A 24,361-nucleotide genomic window follows, 5' to 3' on the forward strand; every position below is an offset into this window, starting at 1 on the left:
TCTCACTTTCACTCTCTTGACTCCTCTACCTTCTCTATCTTGGCTCCTCCTCTGTCTTTCCTTACTACTCTAGCCTACATTTTATGATCATTCCTTTAATCACACCCATGTCAATAACACCCACAACTTATTATCTGAATTCTCTGACCTTGGAGTCATCGAATCATTTACCTATTCCATTCTTATCTCTATTTATAGACTTCTACTTGGACTTTGAAAGTGGCTAGAATCAAACATACAACAACACAGACTGTGACCACAACACACTTATTGTTTCCATCCTCAACTGGGCTGCTCTGTTATACTGCCATCTTTTCCACTCTCAGCAGGTAAACTCACCTCTTATTTCATCTGGAATATGAAGTCCACTATGTAGAAAGAAAATATATTGTTGCTTCTCCCCTTAAAACAAACCTCAACAAAACACATCTGCACCCAACCCTTTCTCACCTCCTCTCTCCTGATCCAATGGAAAAGTCAGTCTGACCAGGCGAGTACAGGGCTATCTACCTGGATCTTTACATCTGTGTCCCTCCAACCTTGCCAGGAGCCTTGTCACAAGCCACCATTTTCCTCTCCTGTTTGTCTGATTTTTGCTACTTACCTGGCTCTTTCCCAACATTTACTTGTACAAATATAAGTCTCTTCCATTTTAAAAAAAACCTGCTCCTGACTCTTCTCTATTTCTAGTTACCACCCTCCTTCTTACCTCCCTTTCATAGGTAACTTCTCATCATTTGCACTTTTTTTTTTTTTCATTTACCCCTCAGCCTGTCCAAATAGCAGCTCCCAAACTGCAGGAACCTGGTCTGTACCCCCAGACCTACAGCTATAACATGGTCTCGCCACATTACAGGTTCAATAAGTAATCATTTGTTAAATACACACTGGGTTCTGGCTTCTGCCTTCCTCTCCTCCACGCACGCTCTTCCTGCTAAACCAACTGGGTACTTTTCTGTCCTCAACTGTCTCACCTCTCAGTAGATCTAACCCAGCTGGCCATGGTCTCTTTGAAACCCCTTTCCCCCTTGCCTATAATGACATTGAGGTTTCTACGTTTCTCTCCCACCTCTTCTGCTTCAGCTCTTTCCCCTTGAGGCTTTCTCTTTTTTCATCTCATAAGTGTTGGTATTCCCAGGGATCTGTCTGGCCCTTTCCTCTTTTCATTCTCCATTCTCGCTCAGTGATCCCACCCCCTCCCACAACTTCAATTACTTTCTGTCTGCTCCAGGTCTCAGATCCACCTCTCCAGGCCTTTTTGTGGGAGAGAGGAAGTTTCAGGCAATATTTCCAATCAAGGGTTGCACTGACTGATTAGCAAAATGCACTTTCACTTCTGAGGGTGGGTGTGCATGTTTATCATCCCTTGGGAATTATTCAGTTTTGCAGTTACATTAGTATGCATGGGGCTCTTCTGTTTTAGCCTCTGACAACTGCTTTTTTTCTTTTCCTTCCTTCCTCTTGGGCATATTCCTCTTTTGATTTTCGAAGAACTTCCCTCAGGATGTTCATCGCTTCCTGTTCAAGATCACTGACCACAGCAGTACCATCTGCTAAGCAGTCAGGGAACACACCATTTCTCCCTTGAATTATTTGAACGACTTTCAGCCGCACTTCTCTGTTTTTTTGGACCATCACTGCTTTAAAGAGAGTAAATGATCTGCAGCCAACACAGGTCACAAAGTGGTCTGTGATGTGCAGGTCTTTGCAAGAGGAGAAGTGCACACTTCTGGAAATTGATCTTCATTAGTTTCAACTTCTTTGAGGTAACTTTCTAACAGCTTTTCAACTAGTTCTTTGTATTCCTAATGTATCTCAGCACGGGTCAATTTGCCTTCTTCATCATCAGAGACTTCACATTTTCTGCTTCATGATGTCCAAGATGGGGATGGACCAGTCCGGGCCTTAAGGTAACCCGGCGATACTCTCCACCACCCATTCTACTTCGTTATCTTCTTCCACAGCCATCCTACCCTCCGGGGTACCATGGAACCTTAAGCCAGACCCACAGAGCCAGCTAAGGCCTTCTAGCCATATGTTGCCCAGAGCAAATTGGGAAGAGTTGCCCCCACAGTCGCCCTGCTAGGATTGCTGTGTGTTTTATGAGTGCTGTTTGCAGTTTTCTGGATATACTAGTACATACCATCCTCTCTCTCGTCTAAAGGCTTATGCTTAAGCTCTTTTCTCTACACAAAACCACCTTTACCCCTGTTCCCACCCCATTCACCTGGTAAACTCATCATCAGTTTAGGAAGCGCATCTTCTGGGAAGCTGTCTCCTAGGCCTGGCCCTTCCTCTGTGCTCTGCAACCTACACGGACCCTGGGCCCCGTCACTGCACTCACCAGGTGTGCTGTGGTTGCCTGTGCACTTGACCCCCATCTCACTAGCACAGTGCTGAGCATAGTAAAAAATCAGTATGTGAAAAAATGAATGTGTTAGCTATAACACACAGCCTAGATCTGGTAGCAAATCTGGTATCTTATATCTGGTCAATAAAATCTCCAACTGCAGGTTTGGTTTTCTGGGTAAATAAACTTATGTTTGGTAGAATCTATGTATTTAAAATATGCAAAGGAATGGCGGTAGCACCATAGACCTTCTTGGAGTCCTGATGTTATCTCAGGAGGCAGGCAAGGACTTCCACTGGCATTTCTCCTCTGCCATACTGGCACCGGGTACCTACTGGATAAAGGTTGGCTGCTGAACTGTAGACACACAGACATAAATAGAATTCAATATTGGGTCACATGATTAGCCTCTTAGGTGCAAAGCTTAAGCAAAGATTATTTCTGACTCTCTCTCTCTCTTTTTTTTCCCCATGTCCTTTGGATGTCAACTGGGATACGGGACAAACTGTTCCTATGGAGTCAAATCCTGTAACAGAAGTCAGCTGCTGTCAGAAGCAAATAAGTTCAGATTCAGAGGATAAGAGGACCTCCTGCCCAGATCCTGGAGAAGCGGAGAGAACCCTGCTGAGAGCTCAGTGTGCCCCAGACAACCAGGGCATGACCTCCACATTCTGAAAAGGGGGTGCTTGGGAGGGCAACCAGGCACCGAGAGAGACAGCTACACGATTCAGGGAGGGCCAAAGGCTGTTGGATCCTAATCTTGTAACTGATATTCATGGCCACGTGGTCAAAAGAAATTGATCATGTTGCTCATATAGAAATGGCATTTCAATTTCTTCCACAAAAAGGTGCTGAGTTGGAAACTGGTATTGTTCCCTAAAATAGCAGGAGACTATTATATGAGATGCTAAACGTCCCATTATTTTTTACTTTGAGTTAGATGAATACTTCCTTTGCTGGCCTCACCCTGGATTAGAAAAGCCAATGGGACCCAGGGCTGGGTAAGAACTCTGTCTTGCGATAGACTGCCATCTAATCTCTTCGATAAAAGACTACTCCTGTCTACAGCTTCAGCATAAAGCAAACTCACTATTGCCACAGATGAAATGGTTTTAAAATCTTTTTCAAACCCAAGATCCTCAGAAAATGCACATTTGTGGAAATGTGGAAATTCAGAGGCCCATGCGCAGGCAACACGACCTGTGGGAACCGCTTCTCCCAAGGACGTGGATCCTCACCATCCTGGACTTCAATGACTCCGGGAGCTCGGGTGCTGTAATTTTCCACTGTTATTGTTCTGTTGGTCTGTATTTTAAAAAGTGGTTTGGGTTAAATTAGATCATTTGTCTTCCCGGTAGTTTTCCAAGCCATGCTTTATTTTCTCAAGGATCTATAGTGCCCTAAACGAGACACCCTCGCTCTGTTTGGCTGGTGCTCCAGCCAAGAACTTGACACCCACACACGAGGTTGTGGTTTAAAGGGAGTAGCAGTCAAATGAAGCCTGGCCTCCTCGGTGTCCAAGGCATGGCTCCGTGGGGCGGTGTCCATATTTAGTGCTTCCCGCAAACCCGGAGGCCACTCAGGGCAAGTCCAAAATACGACACTTGTGTTACTTCCTGCACCTGGAGAGGAGTTTTCTATACAGAATAGATACACTACTAAACAGGTACGAAGTCTGGCTAACTCGGTTTTCTCCTGTGGGTTTCTTCTGCACTTCAGGGGAAATAAAAGCATTTTGGTTTTGACCTCATCATCTGGAAATATGTTAGTTCATTCAATATATTGTAGTGTCATAGGACCCTCCTCAAATCCTCTGGAGTTTTCATTTAAAAACAAAGCATATTCACCTAAATTTAACTTTAATTTAAGATGGTGGGAGGCTTGATAGAGAAGAGATAATACTATGAACACCCTACTGTGCTTAAAAAATCCCCAAAGGCCCTAACCGGTTTGGCTCAGTGGATGGAGCGTCAGACTGCAGACTGAAGGGTCCCAGGTTCGATTCCGGTCAAGGGCATGTACCTTGGTTGCGGGCACATCCCCAGTGGGGCGTGTGCAGGAGGCAGCTGATCGATGTTTCTCTCTCATCAATGTTTCTAACTCTCTATCCCTCTCCCTTCCTCTCTGTAAAAAATCAATAAAATATTTTTTAAAAATCCCTAAAGTTTCCTGTGCCACTTGAGTATTTTTACTTATTCCTCACCTTGAGATCGCATCTTTATTACAGAAATGCCCATACTTTTTTACACTTATAAAGTTATATCATCCCCAAATGATAATATTTCTTGGTTAATATCTCAAGATTACATCCATTCCACTTCAGAACTGAGCTTTCAATGCTTTTATATTAAAAAATAACAACACAACTTCATAAAAAATAGTCTGGAATAGATCCTGAGATCCGGGGAGTTTTTTGTGTCCCCCCCCCCAAGCCCCAACTTTCTCCCTGCCTACATACTGATTACTCCAGCACCTTAAAGTTAGCTGTGGGTCTCTGAGCATCTCAAAAGTGCCATTCTGTTTTTCCGACCGTGACATTTGGCAGTGTCTATTGCCTCCTATTGACATTTAAAATGCATTTATATGAAGAGAAGGAAAAGGGGATGCCTACTTGCATCTGGACCTCATGAAACCCAGTAAGCACAATAACGATGGTGATGAGAATATCTTAGCCACTAACATTTGCTGAGGGCTCGCTCTGTGACAATTGCTGCTCTCAGATCTTTACTTCTCCCGCCAACTCGGTGAGGCTGCTACCACTATTTCCCAGCTTGCTGGTGGGGAAAATGGTGCAGGGAGAGGCCAAGTCACTTTGCCAGGGTGACAGGGAGCTGAAGAAGAATCCAGACAGCTGACCGCAGATCTTTTGATCAGAACCATCACTCTATTACACTGAAACCAAGCCCTCCTTCCACTTCGCTTCAGATATTACAGAGAGTGCCAATTGCTTCTGTAAACAGAGAGGATTAGCTGATTAGATCGAAGACAACTTTTGGATAAAGCCAAAATTATCAAAATTGTCAAAGGTCCTGAAGTGAAGATTATTTTTTCAACAATAATGTGTAGCAAGTACTGCTCCTGCAAATGTGGAAGACAAATGGAGTGAGACTGAAGTCAACATACATTTGAGTTGTGACAAGAAAATAAGAAGAAAAGTCAGGTCACTTATGCTCTGCCATTGGCACCGCACAGCGTGGGGACGAGTACACGCCTGCGACCGCAGCCCCGCAGGGGCCGCCCTGAGCTCAGCACCTGCTCCACCAGCACCAGTGTGGCCCGATGCTCAGAGAGGCTCTTGACAGTGGACAAGGATGTTTATGGGCTTCTTTCATAGATGGGAAAATGCATCACCGCAGTACCTACAACTTGTCCAAAAAATTTATTGGCTTCTCAGCTGCAGAATTCATATATTTTTGCTTGGGGTTTGGCTATGACTCGCTGCTGCTATTTATATGACTGGCACACATAAGCCTTGTGAAAGGTTTCTAAGGGACTGAAGCTTTTGAACTGATTGCCTTTAGGCGGTGGGTGCAAGAGAGTAAAAACTGGGCATTAAACAGGTCAGTCCATCTAGTCCATGGATGTTCTATACCAGTGACCTGCGTACACATGCACACACATGCACACATGCACAGGCATATACACACACACCTGGAAAGGAATCCCAACAAAACTCAGGCAGACAATATTTAATGTGACAAAGCTGTCTTCGGTGTTTGCCTGGCAGAAGCCTCCAGGGAGGTCCCTGTGAGTGCCTGGGAAGGGTGTCTATCAAACCAGTAGAGCTACAACCAAGGCTCTGATAGTTTAAAGTAAAAAAAAAAAAAAAAAAAAAAAAAGGTAACTTCATTAATGCACTCATTTCCACGTATTTTGATCAATTAGAATCAAATTGAATCATCAAAATAAATGAAACGCCAAATTCCTGGGGTGCAAAGCCAAGTAACCACCCCACAAAGCGAACGTTGCTATGTTATTGGCACACTTTTCATAATACCTGGGATGAGACCTCTTAGAAGAATTCCCTCTGTTCGTCTCACTTGAAATACGCCATGGCTTCCAACGGTTTTAAAAACAAGGCTGACTACTAGAAGCCGTGTGCTGGCCAAAAGGCAGTTGTAAAACGACGACCTGGGGGCAGGAGAGAAGAGGAACCCTCTCTCTTTTGACACTCTGTCCTGCTGCTGCTTACTTAAGGTGACCTACTTCCATCTTTTTGGACTTTAGCACCTAAATCATGATTTATTTACAAATAGGTAAAACAAATATTCTAACGCAGCCTGACTAGAGCATAAAGGCACCTACCCTGCCGGTCTGCAGTCTGCAGGGTCAGAGAAAGCTTCCTGGAGGCTGTCAATGCCCCCCTGGAATTCCCTCACTGAGCTACCTCTTAATACCAGCTGAAATGCCAGCATCTTCCTTGTCCCTTCGGCCCATCCTCTGAGATCAAGGTCAAGTCCGTCCCCCCCTCCCGTTTCCCCCCCCCCCCCCCCTTAGGAACCCTTCCCTAACCAGTCTCAGCCCACAGGACAGCTCCTGTCACAGGTGATCACTTATTTCCTTATAGAACTATTTCATTCATTCAAATACATTAAGTAAGTATGGCTACTGGCATGGCACCATGCTCGTTATTGACCAATGAAAACAATATGGTGGTCAAACACATGCTAACCTTTAATGACCGCCAGGTCACACATATTAGTCAATGAAGAGCACAGTGCCAGGCCAAAAGGACATATTCCCTACATATATTTGAATCTTTCTTTATATCCCTCACAAATCTTAGAACTAGGGGCTTGTATGAATTGTTACTCACTGGTTAACTGTGGTAAGGACCAGGGCAGTTTTGCATGACAAGAAGGACAGATTTGAGGACCTGAAGATGGAAAACATGGTGGGTGGGGAAGACAGTATAAAGGCTGAGAGAGATACACATAGAAGGGCTATCACAGAAACAAGTGTGCTAACATATAAACACAACACTACAGCTATTCAAATCATATAGACAGCAGGCTGGAAGGGGCCAATGGGGGAAAAGGGGACATATGTAATACTTTCAACAATAAAGAATTATTTAAAAAATTAAAAAAAACAAATCATATAGACAAGACAGTAATTCTAATTGATCAAATAGGTCAAAAAGGGAACTGCTGAACAAAAATATGTGGAATGTGACCTAAATATCTGTGCAAAAGAAAAAAATTAGCTTGAACTCTTTTAGTATAACCACATTTAAACTCATCTGACATTACCTATAACAGCATTTATATAAAAATTTAAGAATCATTCCAACCTCAATGTTAGGATTCTCGTACCACGTCTCATGATCTGGAGCTTCCTTATGGGTTAAATGTGGTTTTTTAAAAAAGCAATTGAATATTCCTATAACACATTTCAATTACCCTAGTCTAGTTCAATTGCCCTAAACTTACGTTGTTTTTCCAAAGGGGCAGTGATTCAGAAGACCCTTTTCTAGAAATTCTTTGAAGTGTTCAGTGTCTTAGCTTGGTAAACTCTCCTTAACACTAAAGAAAAAAACAAAATAAACCTTTCTTCCTATTTTACTGGAAGTAAAAGGGAATTTTCCAAGGTTATTTGTTAAATTTCTAAATGACAAAGTGCAGATTTTTAAAACTGCACTATAAGGACAAAAATAATGGTAATTCTGGACTTTGATTAGTAAATAGATTTTCTCATATATAAAATTCATAACTCTGACAGTAAAATTTAATCTGTTTTTAAAATAAGCTTTATAATGCCTGTTAATTGGCCAACACAGAATATGATGTTTCCTCACAAATGAAAATGCATTCAGATTTTCCCCTTGGTCTTTCTAAAAGACCCTTTCCACAAAACAAAAGCTACTTCTCTATAATTATTTCTATGTAAAGATGAAAGTATGCTAAATAGAGAAAATATGACATAAACTATTACATCATGTAATTTCTAACTCTCTCAAACACTTATGCATTTAAAACTCATCCCATATGTCTGTACTACTAGTACATGTTTTCTGGGCTGATGCAAAAATTGAAGAAGTCAAAGAGAAAAACACCAACCAGGGAAAAACAGGAAGTCCCAACTTTGAAAAAATCTCATTCCACCTTCTATGCAAACCACTGGAAGATTAGACAAACTAAGTATTTGTTGACATTGGCTGCAAATTTTGAAAAGGAATAGAGCTTTAAAAATATTCCGGAAGGAGACTCAAACTCTCTTTTTTACTGCTTCTTTTTTACATCTTTCCTTTTGTAAAATATATTTTAGAGGAACTGCTAACTAGAAATCTCAAATTATTTTCATGTTCCTCCCTGTATAGATGAGTAGAGTTGTAGGAAGCTCCGGCTGTTGCCAAGCAACCTCTTAAGTAGGTATAGGGGTCTGCGCTGAACATTTTCTCTTGAGTTATCACTTTTCATTTGATCCTCTGAAAACCCAGCACGGTAGGGAGTCTCAGCTCTTGTGGAAGATGGGGAGACAGAGGCTCATAGAGAAAAACGGAGCTATTAGTAGCAGAATTGGTACTCTGGCCTCTAAATCAGCAGGGGACTCTGAAAAGCATGTGGGCCATCTATTTAGATCTGAGCTTCCTCCTAGACTAGCTGTGTGATCTTGGGCACATAACTTTATCTCTCTGGGATTCAGAATAGCAGAATAGGAATGCTCACCCAAATCGGTCTCCTGATTATGTGTGTAACAGTGCTTAGTACCAAAGGAGGCATGTCATCAACCCCCTCTCCCTCCTCCAATTAGAAGATCGGAGATACAATGTTTGGGTGTGAGTCCCTGACCTAGAGCACAGGCCCTGACACATCAGAGATGCCCCAGCCCCCATGGGGCCTCAGAATGCAGTTCTGGTTCAGGGCAGACTAAAATTTAAGAAACTCATAGATATAGACAACAATATGGTGGTTACCAGAGGTAAGGGCATGGAGGGTAAAGGGGGACAAATATATGGTGACAGAAGATGATTTGACTTTGGGTGATGGGCACACAATGCCATATACAGATCAGATATCATAGAAATGTACTTAAAGCTTATATGATCTTATTAACCAATGTCACCCCAATAGATTTAATTTAAAAAAATTAGCCCTAAAGACCTGTGGCAGGTCTAAATATCTTCTTGCTTTTTAAAATAGCCACAGCCAGTGGAGTGATTCAAGGCAAAAATGATTTCCTGGATGCATGGGGTCACTCCCACTTGGCCCCTTAGTGTGGTCCGGTGGGGACTGGGAAGGACCCTAACTCTGGGTGTTGGATGAGCTCAGTTTTCCAGAAGTGACCATGCTGCCCAAACTGCCTGAGAGTTCTTGCCTCTCATCAGGAGGGAGGGGAGGGGCAGCAAGGAAATAGATAACGGTGGTAGCTACTCTGTGATTTCCAAAGACACAGACCAACGAAGTGGTTCTGAAAGCACCTCCTATACCATGTGCCAGGGCTGCCTAGCCAGGCTCCTCCAGCTTTAATAGCCCCGTCTGCCCCTCATTTTCTTTTTATAAGCATGGTTCCCTGGCTTCAAAGATTCCGCCTCAGTCAAAAGCAGCCGTAGCTAAGCAAAATCAAGCAACCTTCTCATGACGTAATTCGTGTTCTCATTAATCCGACAGCTTCAGAAGGAAATGTGTGCAATGTGTGCCATGTACACGTTCAAAAGCAGCTTTCAGTGACACCTCATTAAGTTAGAAATCTACCCCGGCAGCTGGGATGATGGAGGAACTGCTCAAAGGAGAGCTGAGTGTGGAGGGTCAGATTGGGTCACGTGATCCTGATGCCAAAATGTGGTGTTCGGGACCAAATTCTCCTTGTCTCACAAAATCAAAGAATAAGTTCGTGGACAAAGAGGTAAGCGAAAGCAAAGTTTATTGAGAGATAGACAGACTCCTTCTAACTTGGAGGGGACCCAAGTGGGTTGCCCTGGAAGCTGTCTCAGGGTAAGATATATGCCCTGCTGGCTTCTGATTGGTTCTTTCAAAGAGGAAACTCTCAGTCTATTGGTTATTCCCAGTTGGGTTGCCCTAGCTGGGTCTAGTCTTCCCCAGTCTACTTTCCCTCCCATGGTCCCCTCCCTGACTACCTAACCCTCCTCTATTTCCTTATTCCAGGCACGGGAATTTAGATCGGATGTGATAGGCAATAGGAAAGACCCGGAGCTTGTGAGGGTAGAGTTTATGGTAGGAACGTGTGTAATGGACTAAAATGTCAAGAAAGTAGAGTTAGAAAACCACCCCTTGCCACAGAATCCTAGGGAACAGGTATGGCATCCAGGACCTAAGGCATTGGTGGTGGGAAAGAAAGTTGGGAGCCAACATTTATTTTGATGTAAGAAATAAGGTCTGTTTCTCATCTGCCTGGAACACCCCACTCCTGAGTCAGTCTCCCTGAGGGTAGGGCCTGTCTCTATAGTGTCAATCAACGTTAGTTGTCTAGCTGTGGCGCAGCAGGGGTGTCATTGCCTGTAGCTGGGTACTGGTGACACAAGCTGGAAACAACACCGGGGACCACCCATTCTCTAAGTCATATAAAATGAAAAGAAAACAATACTTCATTACAACGAAGCCTAAAATTGAAGAGGTGAACTTCCTAAGTTTAAAGGGGAATATAATCCATAAGGAAGGACATTTGGCCATCGCCAAGCTGCCTCAGTCTCTGTCAGCCTGGACCCTGACATCTGAGGACATGAAAAATGACAACAAGGATATGGTGAGTTGCTGTAGAGTAACTATACGTTGTCACTCAGTCAGCCACACACTGATCCCACCCTGTGTGCAAGGACAGCTCACAGGGCCCCGCTGTCCCCTACCGCTAAGCGCCCCTCGCCTTTGGTAGGCTTTGCCCTGAGAGGCTGTGCCCATGTGGACCTGGCAGCTGGTAAGGACTGCAGGGCATCAGGGCCAGGGGGCCACCGGACATCCAGCAGCGCAGTTCCCACAAAGGGACAGCAGACTAAGTGGTCTGAGACGCACAAGGACGAAGAGGCAGAATGAACAGGAAAGGGCCAGGGGCCAGAACCAGGACAATGACAGCACTGGGGGACAGGGAGTAAGACGGTCTGACAGGCGATGGCAAGAGGGGGCCCTGTTGCTCTTCTTGTCTTCACTGTGCCTGCTCCTCACTTGAGACACCCAATCCCAAGCGAGTTTGCCCTGGAAGTTTGTAGGTGATGTCCCAGTGGCCCAGGGTGCTGGGTGGCCTCGGGAGGCAGCGAGCAGGGCCCTGGCAGGAGTGGTTCCCTGCCCCATTTGCTCTCTCCCTCTTCATCTGCTATCATTGCTTTTCTTTGTTACTGACTGTTGAACAATGAATGGGGTGACCGCCCACTGGGGGAAAAATGTGTTTCTCTAAGTGCGAGAAGTCATGCTAACCGATGATGCATTTGCGGCTGCAAAGCAAATGTCTGTGCTAAGCTGACACTTATCTGATGGCAACGTTCTGTTGGGATAAACAGAAATATCTCTGGGATCTGTTTACACTGCTGAGAACCAGGTCCCGTGGGATGGCGAAGAAGTCAGAGCAACTGCATAGCTCTATTCTTTCAAGCAAAAGATGACGTGGTGTGTGGACTCTGGGAAGTCCTGGCAGTTTCAGGCAGGGAAGCCTTCCTGGGAAGCCTGCTGGCAACCAGCCTGTTTTGGGGCCACAGGGCCTATAGAAGGACACTTATTTTAGCCCCAGTGAATGGAGACCTGAAAAAAGTCAGATTACTAAAGCACATACCCGGTTGCAGGCTCAATCCCCAGTAGGGGGTGTGAAGGAGGCAGCTAATCAATGATTCTCTCTCATCTTCAATGTTTCTCTCTGTCTCCCTTCCTCTCTGAAATCAATAAAAATATAAACAATAACAAAACAGGGGACTTAATGTTTTAAATGGAATACTCATCACAATTGAATAATTTTTAAATCACCATTGGATAATTCTCTTGGAGTCCAATAGAACACTTCCTATGGCAATGCCTGATGAGCGTTTTGTATTTTACCATAATTCGTACTATGAACCCCACCCTTTCTCAGGAGGTCCGAGGGGTGCTCGCTGGGGCTTTGGCTGGAGGTCATCCTCCTGCTAGGAGGGCAGAGATGACTTTGTAGACCATTCAGAACGGAAAGGGCGAGTTCCTGTGTGTGTTGTTCTTGGAGGCCCTTCTAGTGGGAATGGGCCGTGGTGGCTCTTCTATCAGATGTGATCTATCTTTGGTCATTGTCCGTTTGAACTGTCCTCTTGTAACCTCTTGTAAGTATAAAAGGGAAATGCAGAAAAGACAGTGGGCCCTTGAACTGGTCGGCACCTGATACACTGTCAAGGGAGAAAGAAAAACAAAGTACCTTTGCACTACAGAGCTCTTCCCTGGAGGAAGCCCATGGGATTTTAGATATACAATCCTGAACAGGATTGGTGGTCATGAATTCAGAAGATACAGTTCTACCTAAAAACATATTTTCTTATTTTTTACTCCAGGTGATGAAATGTTTCTTATGCCTTGTTCTTACTATCCCGGCACTAAGTCAACTACCAGCTACGGGGTTCTCCTGCAGGGATGGCCATAATATCCCTTCTATGTTATCGAGTCCACACAATGAGTTCATTAGATTAAGGGTTCTAATATTTCTTGAGCATTGTTTCCTTAGGTACCAATTCTTAACCAGTTGTGAGAAAGGTAAGCCTATTAAAATATTTTCAGTTTTCATGTATGTCTTTACATGTACCTGTAGTAGTCATCTGCGAGAGACACACACACACACACACACACACACACACATTTCAGAGAGGAAGGAAGAGGGAGAGAGAGATATAAACATCAATACTGAGAGAGAATCATTGACTGGCTGCCTCCTGCATGCCCCCGACTGGGGATCGAAGCCACAACCCAGGCATGTGCCCTGACTGGGAATCAAATCGTGACCTCCTGGTTCATAGGTCAACACTCAACCACTGAGCCACCGGCTGGGCTTAGATTATAAATCTTTAAAAAGCAGGCACTGTGACCCCTTAGAGTAAGTGGCACAGGTAAGGGAAATGTTTGAAAGTTCTGCCCCCCGCCCCCCTCCAGTTTTGTAGGTCTTGAAATAAACCATTCATGAGACGAAATGATGCTTTTCTAGGGAGAGAAAATACAGAAGTAAGTACGACCTACACTGTTCAAGTCTCATCCCCCTGGTAGCCCAGACCTCTTAGGCTGGAGCCAGGATTCCTCTAAAGAAAACCTCGGACCACGGGGAGCTGGGCGGCTGACTCAACAGGAGTTTCCTTCCTCTGAGTCAGCTTGGTCTCACTGTCCCCTTAGAGTGGGCGCTGGGCTCCCGAAGTCAAAACAGAATTAAGGTCTGAAACCAAGCTTTTGCTCCCAAAGAAGCCTAAACAGGAAGCTAGTTTTTGGATGCCATCTGGACTGCAGCCACAGACACGGACTCTGTTTCCAGTCTCTGGTGGCAGTGCCACCCCATATTCTGATGTGTCAGGGGCTGTGCACCACCACCAGCTTCTGTACCCTGTCCAAGGGAGGGAAGACGCAGATGCAATTCTGAATTTCATGGGAGAGGAGAATAACCACTATCAAAGCATGTCAATTATTAACTTTTAAAATGGCGAGCAGTTCCTGATGGCACTGAGAAGTCAGGCCAGGATTAACGATCACTGATTTTGAGTTTAAAGAACCCAAGTAACAAGACTAATTATGAATTCAGTACCTGGCCATTTATTCCAGTGTTTTCAGGTTTCAGGAATCTCCTGCAACACCAAGAAACTAAAGAGATAATTGCATATTACCTTCTACTTTCGGTGCCCTCAGAAGCCACTACTTGTCTGCCCTTGCCTCCCTGCCTTATTATTCCTTAGTGAACTTCCTATTTCTAAATTGCAAATTCTGCAAAAAGAAAAAACATTCAGCAGGAGATCGAACCTCGTGAATCACCATCAAGGTCATTTTTTTTGCCTCTTCTACACTGGATGGTAGCAGAGGACATTCATAAAATCCCAGATCCAACGTTTCGGCGGCAAGAAAATGTCACGTTACAGAGAACTATGATTTCACCAGGACACTGTGGGTGAAGAGGGCAGGTGGGAAACACATGGACGATTAAAAGCCAAAGATAAACCATGTTCCTGTAAATACAGCTCCTGATCTGTCCAGCACAGCCACACAACCTCTAAGTAAGGGAACCCCATGGCCGGAGCAGCAGAGTGCATTCTGAACTCTGACTGGGCTGGTAATTGGCTTTCCAAAGTCTCAGCTCTGCCTATGAGATAAGCTCAGCCACTCATGCCTTAACTCATACGTTACAAAAAGACAGGGCTGACCAATGACCGCAGCCCAGAGACAGGGAAGGGGAAAAGAGGAGAAACTTGAACACTTAGGAGCCAGGACTCCTCTCTGAGGGCTCCACTGGCCGCCCAGACCAGACATACACTTCAGATGAAGAAGCCTCCATGTGCAACTGCCCGCCGACAGTGGAAGGCAGGATTGCTGGTTTCAGCTCAGAAAACCCCCAGGCTGCTGTAGACCCTTTGTAATTGCCTTGTGGGTGTGTACTGTTGGGACTACCAGTTTAAGAGCATTCTGCAGATGTTACACATTGTCCCCAAGTGCAAGCAAACAATTAACCTTGTGTGAAAAACAACAACAATAAAGAGAATATTGAAACTTTTAGTTTTTTCCAACCCCCTGAAATGTTAGGTTGCTAAGATTGGAACACATTTCGGTTTCAGAGGAACCCCCTTTCATTGTCCTGGGTTCCAACGCAAAGAGGAACTTTGGCACTTCCTTTCAAGTTCCTGTTTTCTGCCTAAAAAGAAAATTCTTGACTACTGTTAACGCTTTTCCCACTTAAACAACCAAATCACCCTGGCAACATATTCATATGTGATCAGTTGATGTACTAGCCCAGCTTCTGACAAATATCAGGTATCTAAAAATGTAAATAAATGAATACCAAGTAGATGGATTAAGCCAGTTCCCTTTTTTTCTAACCTCTGTGGACGAAAGGGGTCACATGCTAACCTGACAAGCTCAGAGAAGGCCTGCATGGCGGTCTTGCAAACTCTGAGACCTAAAGTCACCACAAAGGATGGTCTGAAATTAAACTTTAACTAAAAGCAGTTATGGTGGGTAGTTACATCCTAGGCCAGTTTCTACACTGACAAGGTCAACCTCTACCTTAACTGAGCCTGTCTTTTTGCATCTATAATAACATACCCTTGAAATGTCTGAGTAACTTGTAATTTCCCTTTTTCTGGACCCCTTGGGGCACAACTGAATGTGCCTGGGCGCCAGGACAGACACCACAAATTATCATGTTAATTGTTCCTGCACCCACCTAAGTATGTGTCTATCATTTTGCTTCTTATCCAATCCCAGGTTCCCCCCACCCCCCTTCCCCTTTGCTTTCTCCCGCCTCTCTAGTCTACCACCATTGGATTTCATGGAACCCACCTATGTCCCTTCCTTTGATTGCAAATGTAAAGAGATGTAACCTGCCATTCTCCAGAGCATTATCTCAATCCACTGAGGTTCTGCTTCCCCGCGATTGTCGACAGTTTGGCTCAAATAAACTCACAAAAATTTTTTACAGGGTTGAATGTTTTTATGTTAACAACCCAGAAGTCTGTTTTCAACACCAAGGTACATTTTTTAAAAATATATATATTTTATTGATTTTTTACAGAGAGGAAGGAAGAGGGATAGAGAGTTTGAAACATCAATGAGAGAGAAACATCCATCAGCTGCCTCATGCACACCCCCTCCTGGGGATGTGCCCGCAACCAAGGTACATGCCCTGGACCGGAATTGAACCTGGGACCCTTCAATCCCCAGGATGACGCTCTATCCACTGAACCAAACCGGTTAGGACCCAAGGTACATTTTATGGCATTCCTTGACTCAGACTCAAAGATACACCTTAGATCTATCCATCTGCAATAGCTCACACTCTCAACCTACACCTCCTGGGGGTCATTACGTTCACTAATAGTCACCCTACTCAATTCTTTCTTTCTTGCCCTCCCTCAACTCTCTAAATAAAATTTCACTACCTTCAAATTGGCAAATCGGTTGACAAAGCACTGTAGATAAGATGGTGAGCAGTATTACTGACCTACAAAATGTCCCCAGTTGTTATTCTAATGCAGAAGCCATATTATGCTGAAGTTTTTCTTTTCCCAACCTAAAAATATTTTACTTTGTTGACGTAAAGTGGTTGAAGGAGGGAGGTGGCTGTCGTAGGAGACAGTCTACTTTTGGATCTGCCAGATCTGAGTGTGCTACCTTCAATAGCTCACCTGTTTGGGCCCTGGTTTCCTTACATACAAAATAAAAGAGGGTTGGTTTAGAAGCTCCAAGAGAGGAGCTACTTCACATGGGTCTACGTTTAATTTCTTTCCTACCTCCAACAGCTGCACAGCTGATTATTTTTTTCTCATAACACTTTTACTCCCAATGATCTGATTTCCATCAGAGAGTGACTGAAGGCACAAGAAAGGAACAGGCGTCAGAGGGAGGGAATGGTTCAGATCGGAAATGGTCAAAGGTAGAAGGAGAACGGACCGTGACCTCTGACAGAGGATGGAGAAGTCTTGTTGATGGCTCGTTTCTCTGGATCTCCTCTCTCACAGAACGTTCTTATTCAGGCGTCAATATTTTCATGAGACCCAAGCCTTTCCGCTGTCTTTCTTGGAATAAGGATGACAAGCCCACCTGACTGTTCCTCAGTGGAGCCTCTGTAACAGGCTGGTCTGGCACCAAGAAAAGCTTCTCAAAAATTCACCCAACCGAGAGGCAGGGCAGTCAACACGACAAGCCGCGAGCTCCGGCCAGAATGCAACGTGATGGCAAAACAAACTCTCCCACAGGGAAAAGAAAAACACTCTTGTGGGATATGAAGAAAGAAGCAGCCCCAGGCCGGGAACACGCACTTACATCCAATTCTACGGATCTTGTCTTTGCTACATGTATTGCCATGAGTTTCTGCTGGATATATTTCTTAAATTTAAAAATGATAGAACGTCTGCTTTGATGATGGTGGAGCATGCTATTTTCTAAATTCAAATATTACACTGAATAAAATGCTTAAATTCCTTTAGACATGGTTTCTCATTTTTCTGTTGTTTTTGCCAAGGAGGCAGATGGAAAGGATGTATCGTGTAAGAGTCTAGGCTTGGTCGCCGTGGGGTAGAAATGATGAATCAAGGCTGACAAAGTCTGTTTGGCTTTCCATGGTGCGTCTTGGCAGCCTGTGGCACATGTGTCAGAGGCTGTCTGACTCTGCGTGGTGCTGGCTGATGGGGGGAGGATTCTGTGTGTGACGCTATGGAAACTCTCAAGCATGAGTGGAAATGAGTGAAATGAAAGGATGAAAATAAGAGGAACAAAAAGGGATAAAAGAAAACCTGAAGAGCCCTGGCTGGTTTAGCTCAGTGGAAAGAGCGTGGGCCTGCAGACTGAAGGGTCCCAGGTTTGATTCCGGTCAAGGGCACATGCCTGGGTTTCGGGCTTAATCTCCAGTAGGGGACGTGCAGGAGGCAGCCAATCAATGATTCTCTCTCATCATTGATGTTTCTATCTCTCTTTCCCTCTCCCTTCCTCTCTGAAATCAATAAAAATATATATTTTTTTAAAAAAGAAAACCTGAAGAGCCCACATGAATGTAAGAAAGAAACACAGGTATTTCTGAATTATTATGAGATGGGACACATATGTAATGTTGTATCAACCCTCCCCCAATTATACACTTGCATTCACGGTCCAACCACCTCTTCTACACCCCGCTGTATTATCCTATATAGAAACAGGCAAGAGTGTGACACTGACCATCATTTCATATGTCTAAGTGCTTACTTCCTCAGGGTCCTAGAGGATCGTTCCCAAGTGGCAGCCATGTCTCAAGTCTGCACAGCCTCTAAGAGCAGCATCCAGCATAGATGAGCGTTACCAGGATAGCAGTGTCACCCACACATTCATGGTGCAAAATAAAGAGTCTGTTATAATAATAGCAGTAAAATAAAAAAATTAAAAGTGGATGCAAAAAAGAGCAAGATTTAAGACACCAATAGCTAGATACACTTTGTTACGTATACAATTAGTCTGCCCATAATGGCTATGACCCATTATGCATCCTGGTAAAACCTTTAGCTTTTTTCTCTTACCTCCTTGATTTCACATAGAAGCCAGGGTTTTGCCCAGACTCCACATTCAAGTTTTCATTGCTCTCCAGAAGAACCAGCAGGGGGAGAAATTAGCCCCCTCCACTGGCATCTACTCCTCCCCCCTGAGCTGTCCCAGCTTTTTACTTTTTACTTTTTATTTTTTTTTCGAGGCAGATGCAGAACAAGGATTATACCCATAAAGCAGCTGCTTCTATGCAACCAGCTTTCACATACCCCCAGTCTCATGGTTGCCACCCTTTTAGCAGGAATGTAGCGATTCTGCCCTGGCTTTTTTCACAAAGACATACAATACCTCACTGAAATACTGTCATTCTGGCTTTTGATCCCTTGAAATATGCACATAATAGACACTAAGTAAAGGATCTTTCAGCAAAGGGCTTAACAAAGAATTCATATTGAATTGCTTCTGCAGCGCTCCTTTCGAAAAGAGCTAATTAAAAAAAAAACATGAAATATCTTATTCTAAGTTTATCGAGGTGTTAACAGAGAGACCAGAAGTAGTTTCACTATAAGCTCAACTCTGAACAGGGAATTCATGAGCAGGCTGCTGGCAGGAGCTGCCCCTTCACCGTCCCAGTGGGCCAGTGTCCTGAAGCAGCTCATCGCAGGCCTGGACAGTGACTCTCTGGGGACTTTCCATAGTCATCTTCAGAAAAAGGAAATGCTGACAGTCCATGCTATTGTGCTGTCTTTCTCTCTTTCTGTGGCATAACTCATCGCCAAACATTGAGGAAACCCATTCTGGCGGGAAACAGACCGGTGCACAGGTCTATGCATCCCCCTGCTCCATGGGACATGAAGGCTTGCACCGGGTCCTGGACTCTCCAATGACATCAGTCTTCCCCCAGGGGCCCAGCATTTATACCCGGAGGTCCTCTCTGCAGTGAAAGCTGTTCTAAGGTTACAATGTAATTCTTTATCATCTTTTTAGTATGCTTACTTTTGCCTTAGAGAGAGCCACTTTCCATGTGAACTCTCATTGACCTCCAGCAAGTGGGTTAAAACAAATTAAACCTAATCTCTGAAAACCTTTGCAACTCAGTAGAGAGCATCACTGGGAAATACATGCCCATATACTTAGCCCCCTTTACCGGCTAAATGGTAAAGGGGGTAAATATATGGTGACAGAAGATGATTTAACTTTGGGTGGTGGGCACACAATACAATATACGGATCATGTATCAGAGACATGTACACTTGAAACTGTATTATCTTATTAACCATGTCACCCCAATAAATTTAATAAAAAATTATAGCGAGAAATTATTTTTTCTATAAAAAATACATTATTCCTACAGAAACTGTTAAGACCAGGAAAATCCAGTATTTTATAAATAAGCTTTATTTAAGTTTTAGGCCAGTGTCTACACTTTGGTTGCAAGTATAATAAAATCTCTATGCAATATAAGAGTAATAAACAACGAACTTTCTAAATAAGAACTTTGCTTCTAATCATTGACTTTATTTTAGCCTGCTTAAAGTAGTATTTTTTAAAGTTGGAATAAATAAGAACTTATGTATCATTATAAAATAAAATTGTCCTAAACTTTTAATGAATGGTTTTCAATGCAACTGATTGTTTTCAATAGCAGGGAAGACTTTATACAGGACTATTGCCATAAGGGATCAATACTACTGCAATACAAGAGATCAAGGTCAACTCCAAATACAGCAAGGACAGGTTAGGTTTTATAGCCAGCCAATGAGCAGAGTGAGGGAGTCAGGGATAAAAAACTACTAAAAGGAGACATCAAGGGTAGGAGGATTCTTGCCAAACTAGCCTAATAGGGTTCTTACTTAGACATGGAGGGTGGGGAATGAGGAACCTGATCAGATATCGAGGGTGATCAGATGTTCAGGGTGGGAGATTCCCTCTAAACTGACAGCAGGATGCTTGCTAAAGGCTGGCCAGCCATCAGTAGATGAATGGATTAGAAAACTGTGGTACATCTACACGATGGAATACTATGCTGCTCTAACAAGGAAGGAACTCTTACCATTTGCAATGGCATGGATGGAACTGGAGAGCAGCATTATGCTAAGTGAAATAAGCCAGTCAATGAAGGAAAAATACCACATGATCTCACTCATTCATGGATAATAGAGACCATTATAAACTTTTGAACAATAATAGATACAGAGGCAGAGCTGCCTCAAACAGATTGTCAAACTGCAGCGGGAAGGCCGGGGAGGGTTGGGGGGCAGGAGGTAGGGGGGGTAAGAGATCAACTAAAGGACTTGTATGCATGCATATAAGCATAACCAATGGACATAAGACACTGGGGGATAGGGGAGGCTAGGGGACTGTCTAGGGCGGGGGGATAAAATGGACACATATGTAATACCCTTTGTAATACTTTAAGCAATAAATAAATTAAAAATAAATAAATAAAGGCTGGCCAGGCAAGGCCAGACACAGAAGGCCAACGTCAAGGCCGAGTAAAGAAAAGGGCTAACTAAAAATTGGCTATGGATAAAATCTTTGTTAATTTCTACCACACCAAAAATTTTAGTTATTGAACTTCAAAAACAAGCAAAGACTTTATGAAAGCCTGACATCAGAAGTATGACGGATTTGTGGATTTGTACAGATGGCCCACATTAATTCTGAGCTCGTGCCTCTATTACTAATCCTTTGAGGGCATCACCCAGCAAAACCTCCTTCTCCAGTCAACAGTAGAAAACTCAAAGGTCACAGCTTCTTCAGAATGAGGGCCATCTGGTTGACCACAGAGACACAGCATGTTATCACCTTACTTAGAATTACGGTCACAGCTCTTTTACTCTCAAAATGGAATGGCATAAAATAGCCCCAACTTCCAGAGGAAGCAACAGGGAGGAAATTCACCACAAATAAAGACTCTGTGAATGGTCTGGTAATAAGTTAACACTAATTGTTTTGGTAATTACAGCTTATAGCTGCTGTAAGTGAGGGCTTCGAGGCATTTGGAATAGCATTGTGCCATTTTCCCACTGACCTGACCAAATAAAGATGCGAGCATTCATTAAGCAAAACTTCCACATTTTCAGGGGCATAAGCCTATTATAATACAAGCAATCATTACTTGGAAAGTAATATGATAACCAAGGAAAGCGTTGTGACTATAATTGAGTCTTTATTTTTGACCATATTGCATCCATGCAGCTATGGCAACAGTGGGCCCAGATAAATGAGTGAGAGAAAGGATTCCTTTACATTAAGACTCTATGATGTTGAATTTTAGTTTCCTTTAGGAAATGACTAACATTAGATTAGTGGGGGTTTTCCCCGATAAAGACAAAGTCAACACTGTTGTAGAGCAGCATTTGACCTGTACAAATAAAGAATTCAAATTTTAAGTTATATTTCCCAGAAAGTCCTGTCAACGTTTTCCTTTTCAAGAACTAACGTTCAGTTTTCTGCACATGAGTAGACCTTTCACATAATTCGTCCTTCCTCCTATCTGAATACAGTCAGATCATCAGTGAATTCACTTGCTGAAAAGGTTCGCCCTGGGTTGTCCAATGCAGCAACCACTAACCACATGTGGCTACTGAGCACCTGAACCGTGGCCAGTCTGAGCGGAGATGTGCTGTAAGTGCAAAACTCACACTGAACTTCAAAGACTTAGCACACAAAAATCTCATTAGTAATTTTATTTTGATTACACATTGAAATAATAGTATTTTGGACATACTGAGTTAAAAAAATATATTACACAAATTCTTTTCATGTTTATTTTTACCTGTTACATGGGGCTACTAGAAAATTTTGAATCACATACGTGGCTCCCGTGGCTTTTGTGGAGGACAGGGCTGCCTTAGCCAGTTCTTTGGGGAAGGCTGTTTTTCCTAGCCAGCTGAGCAGAATGAGTACTTCACACTTCAGAAACAGCACACCAGCAGAATCACAGAATGACCCCACCAGGGCCCATCTGCTCAGAGACTGATATAACTCTGTTATATAATCCTTTGACTGTACATAAAAAGAGAATGGCCTTCATTTTCAACGATATACGGCATGCATTCAGAAGCAATACCAACCGCAATAGTAAAAACTCTGCCAATAAACAACAGAAATTTCATGACCACAAATGTTCAAATCCAAGAAATACAGGAAAACCACTTTTGCCCTTTCTTGTGCCCTATGTACCTGCCATTTAAAACCACTAAAACAGTATTAATTTGAGGTTATCAGGGCCTGGTGACATTAAGTACACCATTATGAAATTTTACAACACTAAACGACACCAAACTCTCAACTACACACCTGACATTGACTATAGTTGTTGCAAAGGGCAAAATATGAACTTCAGAGATTACTGCTGATGGTTGGTTGGGCAGTCAAAATGCTGACCTACAGTAGAAGGAAATCACTTCAGTTTATTTTATTGGTTCTAAGTGCATGGACTCTGTGATTCATTTAGACGTCAGTGTGTCTATCTCTAGTTATATCTAGGAATAACAACAGCAATAACTAAAAAATAATGATTTTTTAAAAAGAAGAGCGATCCCATTTACAAAATAACAAATTTGCGGTGGAAATGAGCAATTCACAATGATATGTGGCAAGACAGCAATCGGAGCACAGAGTCTGAGTGGGCAATCCTCCTACAAACAGCTCAACAATTGGGAAATGGAGAGAGAAAATGTGGGTTATTTTCAAGCCAACCGGAGATCAAAACTAGCCAATGCCTTTCGAGTTCACAGCCTCTGATGCATAAGAAGTCATTCCCACATTTAAACTTTTCTTTTTTCCTGCTGCGCCTTTGCCCAGATAAACAGGCAGCAGACAGAAACCCACTGAACGAGTAGGTGGTAGCAAGAATATCATACTGACGAAGAGTCTGCCGAAGCTTCAGACAGCCTTGCCTGAAGAAAAAAACACCATCCCCATGACATTTTGTCTCCACAAATATCAAGGCTGAAACGACATATTCCCAGCCAGATAATCTTCCTTAAAAGAGGAAAAACATAGCATAGGCTCTGATGAAATATGAATAGAGAAAAGTTAAAAATTGATGGAAAACTAATTTCCCCCATTTTTTCAATGGTTGGGGTGTGGGTGGGGGGTGTGGAGAATGAAAGTCGAGTAGCCTTAGTCTAGAAATAGTTCGTCTGATACATACAACCTATTCCTGTTAGAAATCAAAACCAACACTGGACTAGGAGCCTAAAGGGCAATAATGACTGCGTGAGTACAGATAGCAAAAGTGGCTTCTTTTTGAATGTTCTAAGTGAACTGCTTTGATTTAGGGAAGGCATGATCATGCACGTCCATGGTGATGAAATCTAACACAGCAGCCCTATGTGCCACAGCACCAAAGATACCCTCAAGGGCAGCCCATGGAATGAGAATCACCATGCTATGCTACACATAATAAAAATGAGCAGTCAACCCTAGCCGGTTTGGCTCAGTGGATAAAGCATCGGCCTGTAGACTGAAGGGTCCCAGCTTCGATTCCAGTTAAGGGCACGTACATCCGTTGCAGGCTCGATCCCTGGCCCTGGTGTGAGTGTGGGAGGCAACAAATCTCTCTCTCTCTCTCTCTCTCTCTCTCTCTCTCTCTCTCTCTCTCTCTCCCTTCCCCTCCCCCCCCTTCCACTCTCTCTAAAAATCAATGGGAAAATGTCCTCGGGTGAGAATTAAAAAACAAAACGAGCAGTCATTTGCAAACAATGCTAGCTAATAAACTCAGTGACACATTCTGCAGGTGTGAGGGCATTTAGTGGGCTGATGTGAGTGACTGCCAACACTCCTGGTTCCTACTGTGTTATAAAAGGGTCCCTGGCTCTCAAGGATGAGGTCCCAAGTCCAAAGTCCCTACTAAATTACCAGACTTACAGCCCACGAAGCTGGCCCTGGATATTTCCCCTTT

At 43.5% G+C, this 24,361-nt stretch overlaps 1 protein-coding gene and 1 pseudogene across 2 annotated transcripts in view; both read right to left on the reverse strand.

Annotated features, from left to right (window-relative positions):
* Positions 1-24,361, reverse strand: part of ANKH (ANKH inorganic pyrophosphate transport regulator) — a 116,469-nt gene that overhangs the window by 53,141 nt on the left and 38,967 nt on the right. The window lies entirely within an intron of this gene.
* On the reverse strand, positions 1,140-1,968 carry LOC308518368 (cilia- and flagella-associated protein 36-like; annotated as a pseudogene). Its single transcript has one exon. The product of its transcript is annotated as a cilia- and flagella-associated protein 36-like (transcript).

Source organism: Myotis nattereri (genome assembly GCF_964212035.1).
Source record: "Myotis nattereri genome assembly, chromosome: 4".
Taxonomy (NCBI): domain Eukaryota; kingdom Metazoa; phylum Chordata; class Mammalia; order Chiroptera; family Vespertilionidae; genus Myotis; species Myotis nattereri.